Raw genomic sequence first — 23,969 nt, 5'->3', positions numbered from 1 at the left:
TGGAGGCTCAAGTGATCCCTCTGCTTCAGCCTTCAAAAATGTTGAAATTATAGGTTTGAGCCACCATGCCCAGTCCTGTTTTAAAATTTAATAATGTTTTGCTTACATACCTTCTTTGTCCTCAGCCTTAGATTTGTGAAATCCAACATACTTCAGTGGGTAGCTGCAGTTCTTTCATTTTCATGTTAGTATGATACTATAGATTAAGAATACACCACAATTCCTATATCCATTCTCCTGTTCATAGTATTTCTGCTCTTTCTTGTTAAACCTGTTTTCAATAATGATTCCTGTACACACACACATTTCTGTCCGGTATACGCCTAAGAGTGGCACTTGCTGGCTCACAGAGTACACTCATGTTCAGTTGGTAATGCCAAACCATTTTTGCAAGTGGTTATGCTAGTTTACATTCCTATCTGAAGTCTCTGACAGCTTCTGTAGCTCTAGATTCTCACAAACAGTATGACAAGCCTTTTCTAACTTGTAGCCATTCTGGTGGGTGTGGAGTGGTACTTCATTAGTCCAGCAGAACAGTAGTATTCCTCCAACCACTGTTTGGGAAATAACGGTCTAGGAAATAAGAAAATTGAGCCAGAGTCTGGGAATCTTTTGGTAGATCTGTGGATGCTACAAAAAGTATTATTTGGCTATGAAGCTTATAAAATCAAATAGAAACCAGCATTATAGCTCCTACCCACAAAGGCTCTGAAGACCTTGAGTAATCAGAACTGTAGAGATGCACAGAGCAACGCATGAGTCCCAGCTGGAAGCTGTTAGCTCTCTTCTAGTGTGAATTTCTGTGATTTATGCATATGTTTACAACATATGGTCAGACACCACTAAGGTTCCAGAGACCTTATGTTGGTAATCAATGACTATTTCACCTTAACCCTCTCAGAATCCACTCACTGAAGATTTGCAAACTACCTGTCATTCCATCTACAGAAAAAAAGTACGAAAGTCACAATGAAGTTAGAATCATAGCAAATGATATTACACTTCTGGTCACTCTTCCTTTATATAAATTTTTACTTTTAATGACAAGATAAAATTGGTTTCTTTAGCAACAAAGAGTAAATCTCTCTTTGATGGCATTTATTTATTTTTCTCTTTTTCTATGAGGAATATTGCCACAATAATTATCATTTGCTTTTCTTATTTTGTTCAAACCAGTTCTCATTAAAATGTGGCCTAGTATAACCTAAGAAAAATCAGTTCCTCAGAAGACATCATCAGAAAACTCTTTGGAGCATCTGGATACCCAAAACTTAGTGATAGAATTAATATTCTATTAAATATTACTAGTAATGGTAAAATGTGTGTGGAGCAGTAGGGACTGGCAGAGTTAATGAACATTTAGTTGAGAGACAGTGAGCAGGGCTAGTTTGTCCATGAGTAGAGAAGAAAAAGTTTAAAGTGCCTAGAAAATAGAAATCTTTCATGACAGAAAATGTACACAATGAAACAATAAAAGGTTATAAATGTACACTAAATGTGTGAGTATCAATGGTCTAAATTAATGGAAGGTGATTTGCTTTGTGTTCTTTCAGCATCTGACAGATGCTTGCATCATAAGAGTGATCTTACCCGATTACAATTGCTTGTGTTGGGATGAGATGTGAAGTACTGTATTAGTCCATTTTCACACTGCCATGAAGAAACACCTGAGACTGGGTAATGTATAAAGAAAAAGAGGTTTAATGGATTCACTGTTCCACATGGCTGGGAAGGCCTCACAATCATGGTGGAATGTGAAGGAAGAGCAAAGGCACATCTTACATGGTGGCAGGCAAGCGAATGTGTGCAGGGGACACGTTCCTCTTTATAAAACCATCAGCTCTCATGAGACTTATTCATTATCACGAGAACAGCATGGGCAAAACCCATCCCCATGATTCAATTACCTCGCACCAGGTGCCCCCATGACATGTAGGGATTATGGGAGCTACAATTCAAGATGATATCTGGGTGGGGACACAGCCAAACCATATCAAGTACTATGTTTTACTTCCCTCATATTTCATTGCTTCTTCATCTATAAAGTGTGTATAATAATACCTCATATGGGTGGAGGTTGAATGAACATATGTAAAGTGCTTAGAACAATGTCTGGCACATAGTACCAATAAATGTTAGTTTTGTTATTGCTATTAATATTATTAAATGTCTTCATCATTACTTGAGGCTTTTCTCCTACCCTCCCCAATTCTGGCCAGATAGCCAAGGCTAATATTGCCCAAGTGGAATTGTCGTTGGAGATAGACCAAAGAATCGTCAAATTCTTTTGCTTTATATTTAAATTCTTGTGTTAGGGGTGGAATTGTGCCTCCTCTTGAAAAGTTCTAATCCTGAATAATTTAGAATATGCCCTTATTTGGAAATAGGGTATTTACAGAGATAATCAGGTTAAAATTAGGTTAAGAGGATGGACCCTAATCCAAAGTGACTGGTGTTCTCATAAAGAGGAGAAAATTTGACACAGAGGGAGGACCACGTTAAGACGGAGATGCAGGGAATGTAGCATATAAAGACAGAGACAGAGACAGAGACTGGAGTCATGCTACCACAAACCAAGGAACATCTGGGGGTACTAAAAGCTAAGGAAGCAAGAAAGTATCCTTCCCCGGCAGGTTTCAGAGGAAGCATGATCCTGCTGACACCTTGATTCTGGCCTCTGAGTAGCCAGAACTGTGAAAAAATTGATTTCTATGTGTCTAAGCCCCTCAGGATGGTAGTTTGTTACAGCAGCCCTAGTAAACTGATACATTAGGCAGAAGACAAAAAGATTTCAAGGGAAAACATGTGGCTCCAGCTTACCTTTGGTATAGAAAGAAGAGATCCAAGCAAAACTCTTTTGAGCCTGAAAAGGAAGTTAATGAAGAAGGAAAGGAGTCTCTGAAAAGGGCTTCTTACATAGTTTGCCAATCTAGGATTAACTAGAAAGGTGAAAAGATGAGAAGTTTCCATCTACTTACACTATTCTAGTGTGGCAGAGATTGTGCCCCGCTTGCCTGAAGTCTGCAGAGTGCGTTACATCCCATGGTTTGCAAACAGCAGAACAGAGATGGCTGTGTGAGGGGCCTGGGGCAGGGAGGAAGGCTTAAGTCAGCCAATTACAACCAAGAGTGAACCTGGGAACATGCTGCTTTTTCTTATATCCTCCTCAAGGACCAGAACAAAAGTTTCCTTAGAGGAAGAAGTGACAAAGAGGGAATGCTGCCATGCAAACTGGATGGATGGTATTCCCGGGGCCCAATGGGTCTGTGGGTACGTTAGTAGATATGAGGGATAATGATGGTCATGGATCATGCAGGACTCCTCGCCTCAGTGGATGCCCACATGGAGAAAGGGGGACCAGGGTCATACTCTGCTTTCTCTGTATATGTACACGCTCCTGAACTTAGATCGGTCTCCATGAGAAGGAGAGATAGAAGAGGAAAATCATGTATTGGCTGAATGCAAACCCAAAATAATTGGGAAAAGCCTCAAGTAATTTAGTTTACCTAGAAAATTGACTAGATTTATTTTTCTGCCATTAGACAAAATGGGGGCCACAAATGAAAACGAAGTATGTAATTAACATTTCTTGAACACGTAGCCGGGAAATGTGGTATCAGCTGTATTTGTTTTTCTTCTTTATATGAGCTCCTTTATGGCAGGCACTGTGTGTTTCTCTCTGTGTCTTTTCAAGTCTGATATAATACTTGACATCATTTTTGTCCATCCATACAGTTGGTTTGTCAATATGAAAGTATTTATTTAACTGATGATAAACTGTAATAAAATTGTAGTCGTTTGCTCTAAAGTAAATATGAAACGTCAGATGAAACAATAACACACATCTGGATTGAGAAATATCTTAATAACTGAATTATTTTTATTTTGTTTATGTATTGTGTGCTTTAGTATCCTAATAAGTAACACATTTTCTTAAGTATTTTATTTCATTTATTTATTTTTGAGACAGAGTCTCTCTGTTACCCAGGCTGGAGGGTAGTGGCAGGATCTTGGCTTACTGCAACCTCCGCCTCCCAGGTTCAAGCGATTCTCACGCCTCAGCCTCCCAAGTAGCTGAGATTACAGGCACGTGCCACCATGCCTGGCTAATTTTTATATATTTAGTAGAGACGGTGTTTCACCATGTTGGCTAGCTTGTCTCTAACTCCTGACCTCAGGTGATCTGCCCGCCTTGGCTTCCCAAAGTGCTATGATTACAGGTGTGAGCCACCATGCCTGGCCTTATAAAAGTATTTTATAGACATAATATAAATAACTGATTTGCATGACCTCATTTGAGATGAATTTCCACTGTTCCTGGTGTCATACACGTGCCCCAAAATAATCCAAAGGTCTACACTCGCTAGGTTCACTGATGTATAGAATATTTTTCTACATTTAGATATTTCTTGCAAATATTTTACCAGAAAGCAACACAAAAATACTATCAGTGAGTATGTGTTACACTGTTCTCTAAGGAGTCAAATTACTCACCTTGGAAATAATTCATCCCAGGAAGAGAAAAGGTTTTCAAAAGACCAGAGCAGGCCACAAGGGAGCTTTTACAAAACTCCATACATAAAGGGTAATGTAAACTTAAAACCTAATTTTCCAATAGTAATTTTTATATCTTTTAATTTTAGTAGTTTATGTGTGAAACAATCACGTGAAACAACAAAATGATAAAATTTAGAAAAAATATTAGTAAAATGCAAATAACTGAATATGTAAAAGGGTCCCATACATATTTATATGTAGTAGATAAGTTACATTTTTTTAGTGTGTTGGGAAATTTTAGCTCACATCAACTCTCTGCTGTCATCTTGGGGCACTTTCACGACTACCATGCTTCATACAGGTTTCCTTTCCTCCCCATGATAGAGGATAATGGGAATGTACTTTCTTTGGTTCAATTTTATGTGTGTCCGCCAGTAGATGGCGGTACCACTTTGAGTGCTATCCGCCTTTTTTTCTTTCTTTCTTTCTTTTTTTTTTTCTCAAAGCTGTTTTCTGATATATGTTGGGTACCATAGAGTGAATCTCAGAACAGGAAGCGGAGGCATAAGCAGAGAGGATTCTGGAAAGGTCTCTTTGTTTTCTTGTCCACAGAGAAAGAAAGAAAAAAAGATTGTAATTAATTTGTAAACCTCTGTGGTCACAAAAAAAAAAAAAAAAAGCTGAACAGCTGCAGAGGAAGACACGTTATACCCTAACCATCTTGGATGCTGGGCTTTGTTATGCTGTAATTCATAAGGCTCTGTTTTATCAGGTAAGCTGACAAAACATTTCATTATCTGCACCATAGAATCTAGCTACCAGGTCATTTTTCTTACTTTAAAATCATCTTCATGCTGCTATTTTTAACCCAGTGTTGTTTAAATGTAAATTACAGGAACCAAAGGCATCATTTGATGTGTAAACTGCTTACTATTTCTTTATCTTTCAAAGAAAACAGAGTCTGTCTGGAAATGGTGATTTATGGTGCATACTAGGCATCAATGGTCTTGTGTTTTTGTAGATGCTTATGATTTATTGTATTCAGAAAAAATATTTTTTATTATACTTAAAGCTAGTCTAATGAGTTTCCTGTCTGTATGTCATCTATTTAAATGCCCAGTGTGTCCAGTATTTTTAAAACATTAATGTATAGTGAAATTGGAACTATCATTCTTGTGCTTTAGTCTTTTATTTAACAGCTTTAGAGAGGCCATGCATATAGGGAGTGATAACAATATAGAGGTGCTTGGCTTTGTGAAGCACACTATCATTTTTCTCTAAAATCTGTTTTCATAGAGAAAAGAACACCAATACTAACCATTTAAAAGAGGTTGAACCTTCGAAAAATAAAATAATCTCTATATGTTCCATAATATGCTACTTCTTTATGCTTTAATATATTCATTTTATATTAAATGTTTACCTTTTAATTTATTGATTTAAAGATTATTATATCTTCTTGATTAATTGTTCTATGAGCTTGATAGATTATTTTTTCTGTATGTATTTAATAACTGATTATTTTTATTAATTACCAGGAAGAACTACTGGAGCCATAAAACAATAATTTACTTTATCTATGATCCATATTTTCTGTAGTTGTATTTAGAATATTCTACATCATAACCATAAATGTTTCATTCAGTTCGCCACCACATAATTAGAATAAGAAATTATTGACAGAAATCTATAGGTATAAATTGAAAGATAAGTTTTAAAAATCATACATGGCTTTAAAATACACAACAGGTAGTGTAATGTGGCTTATGAGGACAAAGATAAAGGCATAAGTGCTTGTAGGAATTTGCATGGAAACATTTCATCACATTCACTCCAACTAGAGTGTACCGTATATTAAATGAAGACCTCTGATTTCAACAGGGCTTCCAGTCAGTACTGGCTAAAAGGGCTTCAAAAATAGAACTTGAGGCCTCCAAACTGTAATTTCTAATGATATGTTAAAAAATATTGATATCTTTCTTAACATTTTACATTGAGTAGCAATAATTGTCCCCCTGAAAACATTTCAAAAGAGTGATTGCCTAAGAGGAGAGTCCTGGGTCTTGTCTATTTCAGAGTAATTCCTACCATAGGATATAAAGAAAACTATTTTTTTTGGACAGTGTTCCCAGAAATGGCTGTTAATTAACTTGATTGTATTGTACACACCATGCTTCTCTACAGGTGACTAAATGTGAGTAACTTTGCTCTGTGCAAGCACCAGAGCTGGTCTTGATTGAACTGGTTTACATTTATGAATGAATGCTTAATTTTGTCCCCAAATGTTAACTTTTATTTTTCTTGGTATACTTGCAACAATCTCTTAGTTATTCATCTATACATGTGGTCACCATGTGAAAAGCAGATACACACAGAGTTCTTCACTTCACAAAATGCACTCTTTCAAAAATTTCGGAAATTAAACCTCTTTTGATTAAATGGTATATCAAACAAGTTTGAATAACTTACTCTTTAAAAGAATGTAGTGGTGATTGCATTTGTAAAGTTGAGAAAAATGCTATGATTTGAGTACTGAAGATAAAAAGGTTGAACCCTGAGCTGAAAGTCTTGGGATCTGGTTCAAGTTCTGCTACTAATGAGTTTTGTTGCCTCAGAAAAGACACTAAGGATCACTGAAGAGCATTTTCCTTGCCTATAAAGGAAGGAAATTAGAACCAAAGCTATATAAGAACACTTTGTTTTTAAAGTTTTCTGATCCTCATTTATTTGGATTTTTCTTCAGTTGGTTTCTCAGCTTAAGATACAACTTTGACTCTCACTGAGTTGTAAATTATGATTGATGTGCTAAACATGAAAGTGGGAAAATAGAGAAATAGGGGCATTTCTTGGCCAGTTCCTTCTGTGTTGGAAACTAGTAGGGAGCAATATGGAGAAGTGGTTAAGAGCAAGAGCTTGGCAGGTTACATTTTATGGCCACTATTACCTGACAAGTCATCTAAACTCTCTGAGCCTTTGTTATATCATCTATAAAACAGGAATAATAACGACTGTGTTGCAGGATTGTGTAACTAAAATAATGTCTGTTCAGTGCTTGGTATAGATCCTGGAACATGATTACGAACCTCCTTCCTCTCTTCCCCGCCAACCTAACTCACATCAAAAGGAACAGGATAAACATAAAGGCATAAATTTTCATCATTGTTATTATTGTTATCGTTAGTGCTGGTGATATAATACCTTCCACCACAACAGGAAGGATGGAATAAAACTGCCAAATAATTATGTACCTGAAAAGTGAATGATTCTCATCTTGGAAGGGTGCCATTTACAACAACAATTGTGTACCTATAATAATATCACTTAGTGTTAACATTCCAGGCAATTCCTGGAGAGTTTATACAACTCATAATACCTTCCATAAGACAGTTATTTATGCCCAATATGCTATCATGGACTTCAAAACTTTCTTCTTCTTATGAAAATAGAGGCAAAGGGCCTTATTTCACGTTCCCTTAAGAGGATATACCTGTTAGATGAAAAGTCTCTGTAAAGATTCACAAAGGGAATCTATGTTTCACCAAAACCACATTTAAATGCCAAGTAATTTCTACTAAGACCACCAGACAACAACCAAAATCTCAGGAAAGTCTTTGCTATGTGATCAACTCACAAACTCTCTAATGCTTCAGTTCTATTAACGGTACAATAAGATGTGGAAAGGCAAATTGTGCTTGATGAATGGTTGATGGACTGCAAAATCCCTGCTTTCCTCCAAAGGTTGTTTCTAAGTGTAGCTTCGTGCTCCTGACAGCTGTGTGCTACTGGGGTCTTCGGGAGCTAGAACTGGGATGACCTTTCAGCACCCCAGGCCTCCTAATCCTTCCCTTCAACCACCCTGAGCCTCTTTAAACTGACTCAAGTAACTGTGCTGTCAGTTTCATCTTCATGGCAGTCAAGATGACTTAACGGACTCTTGATTAGGTAGATCTGAGAGGGCTAAGAGCTTGGGAGCCTTAAAAATATGAGGGTAGTGTTTCTCCACAAGATAAATATGGTGCTTGGAATTTGTTGCTCATCTGTCTCTCAGTTCTAGGTCACTTCCAGCTCTTACGAGTTCTTATTTTTAAGGTTGAAGTTAACTAAAAGCATCCATAAGAATAAGCATTTAAAGATTTTTTTTTCACCAAGAAATGAACATGTGATTATATAGTGATATTTCTTTACATAGGTAGCTGTGAAGATTACTTTTTTCTCATTTTCAGTTATGTATAGAAACATGAACTCACTGAAGTTTGGGAATTCATGTTTCATTTGTCACCTAAAAATATATTATTCATTCACACCTTAATATTAATGGTTGTTTTACCAGTTTTCCAAAACTGTGAGGATTAATTACTAACCTACCAATGAAATATAATTACTTAACAATCTATTTTTGTATTTTTAGATTCTATTTTACATTTTCGATTAATTTTAATTCTAACTGCTCTCATTTTCAAAATTTCATGCTTACGTTTTACCTCATAAACAACTTTCCTGGCAAATCCATATAGAACCTGACATCTGAATTACTTCTTGAGGTAGATTGAACAATTCTAACTTGAGGTAGTTAGAAAATTTGGAAGAAAGAAAATCATATTCTTGCTTTATATTGCCAGTTCACACATGTATCTTTGATTGAGAAGCTACTTTTTTAGTTCAGCTTTACCTGAAAATATTTTTCACTCTAGGATGAAATTAACACATTCTTTGTTTATATTTTAATGGGAAATAACAAGTGCAGGCACCTATTTCGGAGCAGAATAGTGTTTCCTCTTAATAATACAGCAATAAATAAAATCTTGCTCTTTGCTAAGCACAGACATACTTCGTTTTATTAACTTCCTGATAGGCACCAGCTCTTTGGATACCTAAAATTTGAATCTACATCAGACATATAATTTGTTAAAGTAGATGAATTCTTTAAAATTTATATGAATACCTACTTAACTGGATACCACAAGTTTCAATGTGCCAAGTATTTTTTTTGGTTACTTTTTTAAATATCCTACTTCTTTCCTGTAAGGATTTGAAATGATAAAGGACATTGTGGAAATAATTTTAAAGAAAGTTTTACCCAAGATCTAGGATTGCCTGAGAGGAGAGCCCTGGGTCTTGTCTATTTCAGAATAATTCCTACATAGGATATAAAGAAAACTATAGGATATAAAGAATAATTCCTACATAGGATATAAAGAAAACTATAGGATATAAAGAATAATTCCTACATAGGATATAAAGAACAACTGAAAGGTAACTTACAAGCAAGTTTACAATATTAAAATACAGCACATATAAAAATATGCTGGGTGTAGTTGTATAAATGAATTTTCAGGAATTTTAGTTCAGAGAAAACTTATGAAATCTGGAGTTATTTCTGTAAGAATTGAATTAGGTTTTCATTTTTTTGGAGACTGCATATAGGGAGCCCTTCATGTGATTAAACTCTGTGCTGGAGCAAAGTTAGAGAAATGATGGTCCCTTAATTATTAAATAGTGGTTTAATATTGTTTTATTCAATGGGTGAATTCAAAGTCACTCTTTAAATAACTTTGACCATTTTCTGCCAAGAAGCTCCCTTTTGGGAATTTTAATCTCCTGATTTTCAGAATATACTTTATTCTTACTTTGGTTTTACAGAACATTTTGTCCTTTTGCTTTCCCAAGAAAGAGCTTGAACTGGAATAATTCACTAAATTCCAATTCATATTTCTAAGGAGTGACATTGCACTTCTGGTCTAGAGTCCAATATATTCTTGCATAAGATTTAATAGGACACATTTTGTAGGTTTAAGCCTCTATTTGAGGACTAGTCACCTGTTTGTCAGTTTCTCTGTCTCCTTGGTGTTTCTGCTTGTGACATTTATTTTTCACCATATAAGTTGTTTTCATTATGCCTAACTAAACCTGTTCCGAAGTACTCTGAGCATTTTCATGGAAAATATATCATGGAACTTATATCATGGTTGGTCATGACCTTAAATAATAAATTCTAGAAGAAACGAACATAAATTCCTACATGGGCAAAGTAGGTAAGAGAAAGCAGTGAAGCCATTCCGGTTGGGCCTAAAGAACTAGAAAGTGCATGCATGCCCTTTTTAAAAATGGAAAACGCCTTCTCACTGCTAGGAGACTGTTACATCAAATGACTTCTCTGAAGAAGCTGAAAAATCCAAATTGTTAGTAAAGATTTCCCTCTGTTGTTAAACGGAGTCATCTATTTCAAAGTATTTATAATACCAGATAGATTCAATAAAACACATGTATAGGCAGGATCTTGCCAAGGAATTGCAAAGTTTCTTTTTCTCCTTTTGCCAATCAAACCAGTACTTTTGTCAGTGAGGGAAAACAAACCTCATGGAGAGGAAACCACTTGACCATATTTAGAAGCACAGCCACATTGGTACTCAGATCTCTTTTCTCCCAGTCTAGGCTCAGTCTGTTTCATTTCAAGTCCTTGAATCTATGCATTACCTTCTTGATTTCTAGTTTTCTTCCCAATATTAACATCACCACAATACTTAGCATCATTGATTTTTTTTTCTTTTTTTCTATTGCTATTTTCTGTTGCTAGTGATATCTTGTTTCTGCTATGCTATTTGTTGCAATATGTAATATTCCCACTTCCACTCTGTTCTTTAAACACTGTTGAAACTTGTTTTTAAAGTTTAAAATTTAGGACAAACACATTGCGATCCTTTACCTCTGAAAGGGAAAAATATTATTGATATGATATATACATGTCCTTGAGACCTGTATGGTCTCAAAATTCTAAAATGTTTTGTCTTTTGTCATAGCCAATAATAATTACATTTAAAATAAATCCTTCCTTAATATCAGCTTTTTTACAATAGCCTTAGGTTCTATTATTGATCTTTTTATATTTATACCAAAAATTAATGTAAACTATTAAATTAGCATTGGAAAAAACAGGCAAAAATATAATTCACAATCATATTGTGTTCTCTTACACTGACATAAAGCCTGAATAGTATTGGATAAGAATACAAATCAAAGATATATACCTGGAATGAGAACTTCTTGGCCAGGAAATAGGAAGTAAAAGAAGAAAAAAGCAAAATGAGAGAAGCAAAAAACAGATTTATAGGCCCTCACCAATAAAAATGTCAGGAGAAAAAAAAAAAAAAACACAGCTAAAGAGAAAGATATGTGCAAACATACTGAGAGAAAACAAAAAGAGGTAGAACATTATGAGCTGATTCAGAGAGTGGCCCACAGCTGTGGATGCACATTAGACTCACATGAGAAACTTTAAAAAAGAGCAATGCTTGGCTCCACCTTCAACCGATTCAGTCAGATTCTCTGAGGTGGAATCTGGGTATCAATATTTGTTTAAAAGCCCTGCAATTGTAGTTCAAATGTGTAGCCAGGTTTAAAAACCAATTGACTAGAGAAAGAGAAAAATAACCGAAGCCAATGAAAACTTGGCTAGGGAAGTGAATGATAGTTGACAAATGCTTTTCAAAATAATTTCAGAGTGCTATCCAGCGGGCATGTGTTAAGTAAAGATATTATGCAAATTCTTAAGGAAGCAACAAAAAATACGCTTTTGTCCATTTCTCCCTTAGTTGAACACACTGGCATTTATTGACGTGTTTAAATAATTTTACATTTGAAATTGTTAATTTATTATCCCAAGTGTATTTGAAAGTTGATTCAGCTGCTGGTTATGGAATATTTTGCAAGCTAACCATGCAAACAATGTACACATTTGGAGCTGAGCATCCACAACTTCAGATTTGTGCAACCATAGATTCACTCACTGATTTATTTCTTACCTATAAATTGCTACCTGGAGAACTAAGTCTTGAAGAATCAAATAAGAGTAGGTCTGCTGAAAGATATTCTTTGAATCTCCAAATCATCAGTTGAAAGCAAAACACTTTGATTTTTAAATTTTTTAAACTGCAATTTAGGCAGATTTGGAGGAAAGACAGATTCTGTAAATGAACATATTTTTTAAAACCAAAATGCATTTTAAAAGATATTTCCAGAAAATGGTATATCTGCGAAAGAAGTGAATTAATCTAATAGTGGAGCGAAATTAATAATTAATTGCATTTCTTAAAAAGAATCTCATTCCTAAGATGAGTCAGCTTTTAAGGAGACATTTCCTGGGTTAACACCCCAGTTGCTGTTCCGGATTGGTTTCCCACAGCTGAGTAGGAGACATAGAGGACAATCCTCTACAGGTCCTTCAGAGAAGATTATATCCTAAAATCTTTTCTCTAGAGGATCATCATTTAATATTAATAGTTAGCTATGTTTTCTTCACCCATCTCTAACATTCTGCCAAAGTGGTCAGTAAAATGATTCTCATTACAGAAAATATCTGTTAAATCTCAAGATGAGAATATCCACATTTTGAGGCAGGTCGCTGGTGCTTCTGTGATAAACAGAAGAAATACAATATCATGTTCAAGGCCAGGGTTGTGATGGATGTGTGTGACACAGTGCTTGTGTCCTCCCACTGGGACTGGATCATTTACTTAAAAAAAAAAAAAAAAAAAAAAAAAAAACAACCTTTATACACAAAGTTTTTGGGAAGTCTGCAATGAAAATATAAATAAGAAACCAATAAGCTATTGATAAGAATGAAAACCTGAACCAGGGAAGGAATACTTTTATGAAGAAGGGTCACCTTAAATAACATGATCTGTGTAGAGGGTGAATAATTTATGGTTGACATAACCATTCCCCTCTACCAACAGATGACAATTGTAAGAACTAACTAGATTCTTTTGAGGAAACATTCCAACTCCTTATTCAGAAGCACTTTGTACATTTTGAAAAGGAAAGGGTAATGCATGAAGGTAAATGAAAAGTGGCAGAGTACATCCAAATCAAGATGCAGATTTTCATGCAAATAGACACTAGAGGTAAGATACACCATGAAAACAATAGTCAGCTCCCTCTTATGCATTTGTAAGGTATGGTTTTCTACTCAGTATCTTAAAATTATCCTGAGTCATTGTAAGACACCTTTCTTTTAAATATCCCATTAAATCTATAGTGGTGCCAGTTCAGAAAACACTTTATGAGATCAATTTAATCAGAAAATAATACACTTCCTCCTCTCCCCCAACAATCCATATCCCTCAAGAAAGCTAGATTTGGGAAGTTTCACACTTAACAAAATCGTTTCTATTTATTCTCTCAATTTATTTCTGAATAAAAATTTTGAAGACAGATATTTAAGACATTAAAAAAGGCACTTGATGTGGGAACTCAATACTTTCCAATCGACTTTTCTGTAAACCTAAAATTGTTCTAAAAAAATAAAGTCTGTTAATTTTTAAAGAGGAGTGGCACTTGAAGAATGAATGAACTCAATGTCTGATTTTGCACTGGCAATTTTATCAGGATCCTGAATCCTCCATGTCCTTGAGGGGACAGTTCAGGCACACGGCAGGGCATCTCTCCCTCCTGGCATCTTCCCTCTCACCTCTTCTTAGGTTTTTCCTCAGGATTACTGCCCTCACTAGTCAGTTTCTTATTTATCAGATCCTCTATCCTCTGGAGGGTGAAGACAGACAGACCATGCTAGTCTTCAGCAGTTTGGTTGCTACAATCCCTGTTTAAAACAAAATTTTTTATCATATGTAATTTTCTCTTACCTGTGGCATTCTGGATCTCCTGTAGCCTCAAAAGAATTGAGCACTGAACAGCATCCCCTTCCTGTCCTTATGTGCAGAGACCTTTTACTCTGCATTCCCCACTGCAGTGAGTGGCATCATCCACACCTCAATCAGGGCAGTGCACACAGTCCTTTGCTCTATTTTGGTGCCAATGATGTGCTTAGAGGCTGAAGGAAAAACACAGATTCTCTGGGTCCTGAATTCAGATCCCAGGAAAGACTTTTTTTTTTTTTTTTCATCTTTTCTTTATTTCAAAGGGCCCTTTCTGGGGGAGATGTGGCCAAGTCACTGGTCATATTTCACTGAAAACCAGACTTGAAGGTTTCTAGGTTTTTTGTTAACTACAATTTGTACGGAATTTATCAGTAGGAGATTTTTTATATTACCATTTCATGGAGATGTCATGTGTACAAAATTGAATATCTACAGTTAGAAAGGATTCAAGAGATAGTTCTTTTCAGCAGCTGATCTTCAAGTCATATTCTACTCAAGGCATTATATTATTTATTCATCAAGAAACAGTTTAAATTGGGGCTGGAGAGGACTTATGCAAGCATCTAGTTCACTAAAGTCTTCTAAAAATGAATATATCCTATAATAGATGTGACACACCTACCTCAGGAACATGATTTATAGAAGGTTTAGTGACCCACATTCAGGGTATAAGGGTATTGCTATACCCTCAGAAGTTTCTCTCAGAAGGGAGAAACATTTGGAGTAAGTCTAGTACAGAGTACCAAAGTCTGGACACTGAACTAGAGTTTTAGTGATAAAAGAGGTGCTACAAATTAACTGGTCAATTTCCCACCTCTCCCTTCTTTTTTACACATATAGACACTAAACATCTGAGATCGTGAGTGTTAAATATATCACACAAGTGATAGCAGAGACAAGTCTAGAATACAGGTTGTCTGATTTGCAACTTGTATATCTCTCCTTCTGCTTTCCTCTTTCTTATCTTTTCATTAAATCTCATTTCTAAGAAAGAAAGGGCAGGGCATGTTTTTCTAGTATATTGCATTATCTTCTGTGGCACCATCTTAGAGTCATCCACTCTGTAACACTATAACCGTGTATCTAAGGGGCGTGCTTAGTGAGGAAGTCCTCTTTATGTGATTGGATTTTTGCTGATGAAGAATCAAATGGCAGCTGAACTTCAGACACACCTAAATCATCCTGTGCTCCGGTGTGGTTTACCATTTGCACCCATCTGAAGCAGTGATTACAACCTTTTTGCTCTGAGCTGGACAAATCCCAATCCTCTGTATTTTAAATCTCAACAGAGCACAGATAACATGTGGAGTAGTCAAAACTGCCATCTTAAAGTAATGTAAGTCATACCTCAAGTTCCCAGTTCTCAATTTTCCTCAGGTTGCCAAGTGAAAAAGGCAGTCGACTCTCAACACTCAGTTGTGAAAACAGTGCGCTGTCATTTTGATTACAGTCAGTAAACAGTCTGTGTTTGCCTGGAAAGAAGCTGCCTAAAGCACATGGTACCAGCAAGCAGTAGGAGACATGTGGCTGAGGGCAACATAGGGCTCTCTATTATGGCTGATGTTGAGGTAGGAAAAGGATCAAGGATTGTTCGGAGAATGCTGTTTGCTTTATATTTGTCATGTTGCCAGTGTACTTCAAAATAGAAAGCTTCCTGTAATTCTGTTATATTCCGATTTGCATGTGGTTTCTGCTCCTCTGCACACACACACAGAGAATGTTCACTTATGAATAAAGTAGCTTTTTCACTATGGTGTTTCTTAGACCGAAAGACAAAAGCAGCAACCTGACTACATAAAATAGAAAAACTATTGATCCAGAGAGAGCCCCCTCCCCCTTGTAGGACATCTCAGAATAGGGGATTCTCCTTTTGCTTAATGCATGCATTTGTTCATGGGTTTGATCCCTTCGAGGAGAGTGATGGAATAGGGAACAAGTATATCTGAAAAAAGCACTGTGCATTAGAAATATAATGAGTCCCATGTATGTACTTTTAAATGTTCTAGATTCTAATATCAAAAAAGAGGAAACAATAAGATTACTTTTATTAATGATATATTTTATTTAAGATGATATGTCCTAAATATCATCATTTCGAAATTTGGCACCTACCCACATTTCAAATGCTCAGTTCCTCATGTGGTCAGTGGCTACCATATTGGACAGAATGTTTGTAAGATTTGTTTTGGGCAGTTGTATTCAACATATATCAAATAATGTCCTGCTTACTGTGGTGGGTAGCTAATACACCCTTATCCTCAAGGAATTTAATAATAAATGGAGAAGCAATAAGGCACATCTTCAATAACAACAGAAGATAGAATATATATAATTACTGTAAAAATTTTAGACAACATGTGTGTGCTCTGGGAGTTCAGAGGAAGGCAAAACGACTTCTGACTTGGAATTGGGGTATGATGAGCCTAGGAGTGCAAGTAGGATTTTAACAGGTGACAGTTGGTGGTCAATGATATTTCAGACAGCGTGAACATTTTTGAACGCCAGGTGTCAGAGGCTGGAGTCTTTTAGGGAATGAAAATATACAGAGTATGTAAGATGTAGCTGGAGAAGTTCATTGGTAAGATCATTGTAGAGAGGCTTTGACTAACTTTTCCAAAGAAAAAATTATAGAATTTGATGGCAACATTTACTAGTCATGTGACCTTGGGCAAGTTACTTGTTCCCTCTGAACCTTATTGTTTTCTTATCTAAAAAATACAAACAAAAATCATATTTATCTTACATATTTGTTGTGAATATTAAATGAAGTAATCAGTCCCTGATAAGTGACAAGTGCTTAATCCCTGTTCTCTGTTATCATTCTTACTTCTCTAAGATGTTTTGCAGTGGGAAATACTTTAGGAAAAGTATTCAGTCTTCAATTTGCTTTGTTTTAAAGAGAGTTTAGTAATCTTGGCACAGTTATGTAATTATATTTGAGGTAAAGAGGACTTTAATGTATGTATTTTGTTCTAGGTTAAATAAGGCTACATAATTAGTAAATATGGTGCCTACAGAGTTTGGCTTTGTTTTTCCTGCATTGAGTCTTTTTATGTTTTATCATCTTAATATCTATATAATATAAAACAAAGTTATCTGATTTACTTAATCAATACCCCATTAGTGGACAGTTTCATTTTTTCTAGACATTGCTATTATAAAATATGTTGCCATAGATAGAATATGTGAGTTTCTAAAGATTGGGCTGAATTTCCAAATAATACATCTAAAAAAAAATTTATTAAATTTTTCAGAAACCAAAATTAAATAATTCATTGATTTTAAAAAAGTATTCATTGAGCACTACTATGTGGGTGTACTGTTCTAGACACATGAGATTCAATGGGGAAAATAGACCCCAAAAAGTCAAATATTCCAGCCCCTGTGTTGTTTCTGTGCTACCCAGGAGAGACATAAAATGAATAATAAACATTATAAGTAAGTTATATAGTACCTAACAAAATGATAAGTGACTTGGAAACATCAGAACAAGATAAGAGATTAGAGGAGAAGTGTGAGCAGTTCTCTTTAAAAAGGTAAACTTTTGGCCAAGACTTGCAGGAGATAAATGAGTTAGCCATTCAGCTTTCTAGAGGAAGAGCATACTGGAATGGGGGAATAGTCTGCGTGTGCTTCCAGGTACAGAAGACAGCTGGAAGCCAGTTTGGTTACAGAGAACTGAGGGAGGAAGAGAATAGAAGGAGGTGCCTTCCCCTAGATAACCAAAAGGTCAGACAGATTATAAGGCCTTTTAGGCAATTGCAAGGATTTGGGACTTTTTTTCTGGGTAGCTTCTGGGGGCTTCTGAGCAGAGGAATAAGATATGATTTGATTTTTATATTCTCAAATCACTCTGACTGGCGAGGTGAAAACAGGCTGTACGGGAGTCAGGCTGGCAGCAGGGAGACTGAAAGTGATTGCAGGCTTCTGTGTAATACTGCTGTAAATCATTTCAAGGTTCCAGGTGCAGGGAAATTACACCATAGGGCATCAAATGAATAAATAAATGAAACTGAAGAATCTATTACTGTCATCTTTAAGAAACCACAAAAATATAAGTGATATGCCCAGTATACATATTTCTTTTTTTTTTTACATACTTTAAGTTCTAGGGTACATGTGCACAACCTGCAGGTTTGTTACATATGTATACATGTGCCATGTTGGTGTACTACACCCATTAACTCGTCGTTTACCTTAGGTATATCTCCTAATGCTATCCCTCCTCCATCTCCCCACCCCATGACAGGCCCCAGTATGTCATGTTCCCCTTCCTGTGTCCAAGTAATCTCATTGTTCAGTTCCCAACTATAAGTGAGAACATGTAGTGTTTGGTTTTCTGTCCTTGCAATAGTTTGCTGAGGATGGTTTCCAGCTTCATCCATGTCCCTATAAAGGACATGAACTCATCCTTTTTTATGGCTGCATGTATTTCATGGTGTATATGTGCCACATTTTCTTAATCCAGTCTGTCACTGATGGACATTTGGGTTGGTTCCAAGTCTTTGCTATTGTGAATAGTGCCGCAGTAAACATACATGTGCATGTGTCTTTATAGCAGCATGATTTATAATCCTTTGGGTATATACACAGTAATGGGATGGCTGAGTCAAATGGTATTTCTAGTTCTAGATCCTTGAGGAATCACCACACTGTCTTCCACAATGGTTGAACTAGTTTAGAGTCCCACCAACAGTGTAAAAGTGTTCCTATTTCTCCACATCCTCTCCAGCACCTGTTGTTTCCTGACTTTGTAATGATTGCCATTCTAACTGGTGTGAGATGGTATCTCATTGTGGTTTTGATTTGCATTTCTCTGATGGCCAGTGATGATGAGTATTTTTTCATGTGTCTTTTGGCTGCATAAATGTCTTCTTTTGAGAAGTGTCTGTTCATATCCTTCGACAACTTTTTGATGGGGTTGTTTTTTTCTTGTAAATTTGTTTGAGTTCTTTGTAGATTCTGGATATTAGCCCTTTGTCAGATGAGTAGATTGCAAAACTTTTCTCCCATTCTGTAGGTTGCCTGTTCACTCTGATGGTAGTTTCTTTTGCTGTGCAGAAGCTCTTTAGTTTAATTAGATCCCATATGTCAATCTTGGCTTTTGTTGCCATTGCTTTTGGTGTTTTAGACATGAAGTCCTTGCCCATGCCTATGTCCTGAATGGTATTGCCTAGGTTTTCTTTTAGGATTTTTATGGTTTTAGGTCTAACATTTAAGTCTCTAATCCATCTTGAATTAATTTTTGTATATGCAGTATACATGTTTCTAACCTTAAAAAAAACAAAAAAAAAAACAAACAATGCAGCACACCAACATGGCACAAGTATACATATGTAACAAACCTGCACGTTATGCACATGTACCCTGGAACTTAAAGTATAATAATAATAAATAAATTTAAAAAATAAAAAAAAAATAAAAATAAAAATAAAAAAATAAAAAATAAAAAATAAAATACACTAATACGAAAAAAAAAAAAATCCATAAAATTCTGGATTCTATAAGCTCGGTATTGTCAAAGTGTGGTTCCTGGGCTGGCAACATCAGCATTATCTGTGCATTTGTTAGAAATGCAAAATTGGGTCCCACCCATATATACCTGGGGTGGAGCCCAGAAATCTGTGTTTTAGCAAGATGTTAGCCTGGTGATTCTGATGCTAAATTTTGAGAACCACTGCTTTAAATTAGGTTGGTGAAACTAGATGGCCTGAAAGATTATTTTCAATGTTAGGATACAGTGCTTCCAAGTTCATTTCTTAATATTTATTTTTATTATAAAATTAAGTATAGTCCTTGAGAAAAAATGGTTTATAAGAAGTATAGAATCATGCTAAAGAATGAAAAAGTCTTAAATCACATAGAAGAATTTTATTTTTATTTATTATATCCCTCCTCTTTTAAAAAGTGATGCTAAGTTTTTTATATATATATAAATATAAAATATATATATATTTTTATATATATATATAAAATCTGCATCTTTTACAAGTAGCACAGGTGGGGGGAATGGAGTCTCACTCTGTCACTGAGGCTGGAGTGCAGTGGCGTATTCTCAGCTCACTGCAACCTCTGCCTCCCAGGTTCAAAGATATATAAATATATCTTTGTGCAATAGGCATCTCAAGACAAGGAAAATGGAGAAAATGTATGTGATACATCTGTTAAGGACTGTATGCTAATGAATTTACTGTTTCAAAATGTACACTTAGCTCTGAGTCTCCCGAGCCCAACGTTTTTAAAGGAAGAAATGAATTTTATACAACACAAAGAAAGAAGTCTCAGACTTTAAGTTAACATGGACCACCATGAAGGTGGTCAAAGTTGCTACAAGGAGAATCTCTGGCGCTCCCTAAGAACTGAATGGACAATTTGGTTTCCTAGACAACATTCCAGTATTTCACCCTATGATATCTTGGTGATTTGCCCATTTGAAGTTACCTCTTTAATAGGGACCTGAAGTCTTAAAACCAAGTGAGCAGATCGTAATTGAGGCTGTTACCTCTTCACAGAGGTCGAAGAGCCAACCAGGTTCCCACCCAGATGGAAAGCTGTCCCTTCCTCATGGCAAAGCTTGTGAGTTCCTCCATGACCACCTTTGGATCTGCTTCTGTTCTTGCGCAAAATGCTGAATAGCCAGAATTTTACAGCCTGCTGCATGACACAGATGGTTGTAACCTGGAAAATTCTTAAGCAGGTATATCATGTCATCAGTATAAAGGAAGATAAAAACAATTGAAAGAAAATAAAGTTGCCTTCATGGCCAGAAACAAAGGGTAAAGATGCAAAATGATGCTAAAAATAGTGGAGCCATAGTAAAACAAAAAATTTACAAACACTGGGAACTAGAAGATCTTAAAGGATAAATAAATGTTCAGGATAAACTAAAATAACCACAAAAGAGAATACAAACAAACTTACCTCTAGAATATTCAATTGTTGATATTAGCATAAGCATTAATAACAATACTAAGTAGAAACGGCTTAAGAAAAATAAAATTAAAGATTTAAATTGTCTAAGATTCCTCAACTGGTGACATCTAGCATTTTTAGGATAGTGTTTCTCTCATGCTGTTTGAGCTATCACTTCCTTATTTGAAAACTGAAGGTTTTCCCCTAAATTACTAAAATGCTGAAATTTTATTAAGATAATTTCAAATGCAGGCTAACCATTTTGGGGGGATCTCCAGATCCAATCAATGTATTAGGTCATCTGAAAGCAAAGTTTCTGGACCATCTTATCTCATCACCTTCTAAATGAAATTCACTGAGTTTAACTAATTGCAGCCATCAGAGAAAGACTTTTTCGACTGAACCTTGTACGCATCTGTGCAAAATTAAACTTAAGATGTCTGCTGAGCGTGTTGCCTCATGTCCTTTATACTATATCCTAAAACTTTCCTCCCTTCAGTTCAGTTCTTGAAAAATGTTTGCTTTTTATACATAGCTTTTAGGAAATGTGTTTTTTTCCTAAAATAGAACAAAATTCATGTGATCCAATATGCTTCCATTTTTTGCTTAGTTACTGGGTACATTAGAGATAAACTCTAGGCTTGATTACCAAAAGCACTCAGATTGTATTCTTTACTCATTCCTTCAGAGCATCCTTTCTCAAATAATCGTCTATATATCGCTTGCACAAAACTGACTTGGAGAGTGTATTAAAAATGCAGATCCCTGTGCGCTAACTCAGATCTACTTTTTCAGAATCTCCAGAAATTGAATCCAGAAATCTGCATTTTTACAAGTAGCACAGATGATTTTTTTTTTTTTTTTTTTTTTTGAGGGGAGAGGCGATGGAGTCTCGCTGTGTCACCCAGGCTGGAGTGCAGTGGTGTATTCTCAGCTCACTGCAACCTCCACCTCCCAGGTTCAAGCGATTCTCCTGCCTCAGCCTCCTGAGTCGCTGGGATTACAGGCGTTCACCACCACGCCCGGCTAATTTTTGTATTGTTAGTAGAGACGGGGTTTCACCATGTTGGTCAGGCTATCTCGAACTTGTGACCTTGTGATCTGCCCACCTCGGCCTCCCAAAGTGCTGGGATTACAGGCATGAGCCACCGCGCCCTGCCGCACAGGCGATTGTTACGCTCACTGAAGTTCAGAATTGCTTAGAGTCCAATTTTATATAATGGTTAATTTGTAAACCAGGGCTGCTTTTAAACATGAGTGACATGCAACTCTTATTAAGATATAATACAGTTTGAAGTATGTGGCCTAAATTGGAGGATGAATCCACATGAAGGAATCACTGCGATTTCCCATGGATACTTGGGATTAAAAACAAACAAACAAAAATTCTCTCTCCTGTTTGAAGCCAAGGCCATAAAATACATTTTCTCCAATCTGTAAATCAGTAATTTTCACAAGGATAGGAAAAAGAAAGATAATTCAAGCAAATCAGAAACTTCTGGGATGCTTTCTCAAACTCTACCCTCTGCTCCTCCTTACTCGCTCTTCAATATCCAGCCTTCCCTACCTCAAGCCCCTCCACATCCCAGCAGAAAGCTCTCAAATGTTTTAAAAAGGTATTTAAATTGATGTTTTGGTTGTTTAACATACTTAACATCATGTTCATTATAGCTCAGGCTGAAGGTCAAAGTATTTAAAACTTAGTTACTTGTGTACTATGAAGACAAGGGAAATAACATTTATTAAGCTTAAGGCTGTGAAGTAGAGGGGACTAACATTTATTGAATGATTATAAATTTATGTAACAATCTATTGCTCAATTTCTGATGCGTGGTGCGTCTGATGGGTATTATCATTAGCATTTGTGTTATTGTTACCACTTACTGAGAGGTAAGAGAGGAGAGGCACAGGCCAGATCATAAAGGCACTTCCATACTTTGCTAAAGTGATTCTGAGTCACTGAGAACCACTGACAGATTTGAACAAGGGTAGGGTATGTGTTTTGAAACCATCACTCTGGTAACAGAATAGAGTAAAAAAAAAAAGCGATGGCTTAGTAGAGAGTTCATCTGGAGACAAAGATTTTATAGACCTTGTATAAAATTGTAAAAGTGAGATTTAATGTTTTTTTTGTTACGGTAAGTGGTCAAGGGAAATTTACTGGTGAGAATTCATGACTAGTTTGGCTTATGAGCATTGTATAAATGAATTGCAGTAAATGTTGTTTTAAATGTTAATTACTGATTGTAGAATTATATATATTGCCCTTTGAAATAATTATTATTGGTTTAACTCTGCTAAGCCATTGCTGTTGGTTATAGCACAAAGGAGTATGATATCTGGTTATTACATTTAGGTTAATATTTAGCATGCAGGCTTTTTACCTCAGCTTATCTAAAATGTACTCTTAGAAGCTCTTGTCTTATTTTAGTAAGCCTATCAAACTGGGTTTTAGGTGGAGAGGAAAAGGAACTAGAAAATGACCTACAACACCGATGTGAACCACATGTTCCACTAGTCTACCTCTTTGGTGTTTGAGGTATTTGAGGAAAAGAAGCAAAGGGGAAGATGTAAGGAGGGAAGAGGAGAGAAGGAAGCAAGAGGGAAGAACAGAAGGATGCTCAGGAGTGCCAGCATGCCTTCAGAAAGAGTAAATGAATCAAGGCTGCCAAAGAAGGAGGAAGCGCCCCTGTCCCCACCCTAGGATCCTGGCAGTGGTTCCTGGTCCCATTCTTCCTAAGTCATGCTAGGGCATGCTTCTAACAGGGTTTAAGTATCCTGCTTTGCATCATCCCTGCTTTCTCGATCTAGGGCTATAAAAAAAAAGGAATAAAACCCAGACACAGAGCCAGAGCACCCCTATGCCAAATGTCAAAGATTATAGGCTAATTTCACCTGTATTCTCTT

The 23,969-nt window shown here is 36.1% G+C and overlaps 1 protein-coding gene across 14 annotated transcripts in view; it reads left to right on the top strand.

The window, feature by feature from the left end:
* The first annotated feature begins 5,043 nt into the window (after window positions 1–5,043).
* The window catches only part of SCN3A (sodium voltage-gated channel alpha subunit 3), a 116,726-nt gene continuing 97,800 nt past the window's right edge, over window positions 5,044–23,969 (top strand). For all 14 annotated transcript variants that reach the window (XM_045367176.2, XM_074009362.1, XM_005573349.4 and 11 more), the window contains exon 1: window positions 5,044–5,269. The gene's annotated coding sequence lies outside the window, so the exon portion shown is untranslated. The remainder of the gene's footprint in view (window positions 5,270–23,969) is intronic.

Source organism: Macaca fascicularis, chromosome 12, assembly GCF_037993035.2.
Source record: "Macaca fascicularis isolate 582-1 chromosome 12, T2T-MFA8v1.1".
NCBI classification, from domain to species: domain Eukaryota; kingdom Metazoa; phylum Chordata; class Mammalia; order Primates; family Cercopithecidae; genus Macaca; species Macaca fascicularis.
Note: the sequence above shows the minus strand (reverse complement) of the source record. Positions and strands in the feature narration are given on the sequence as shown.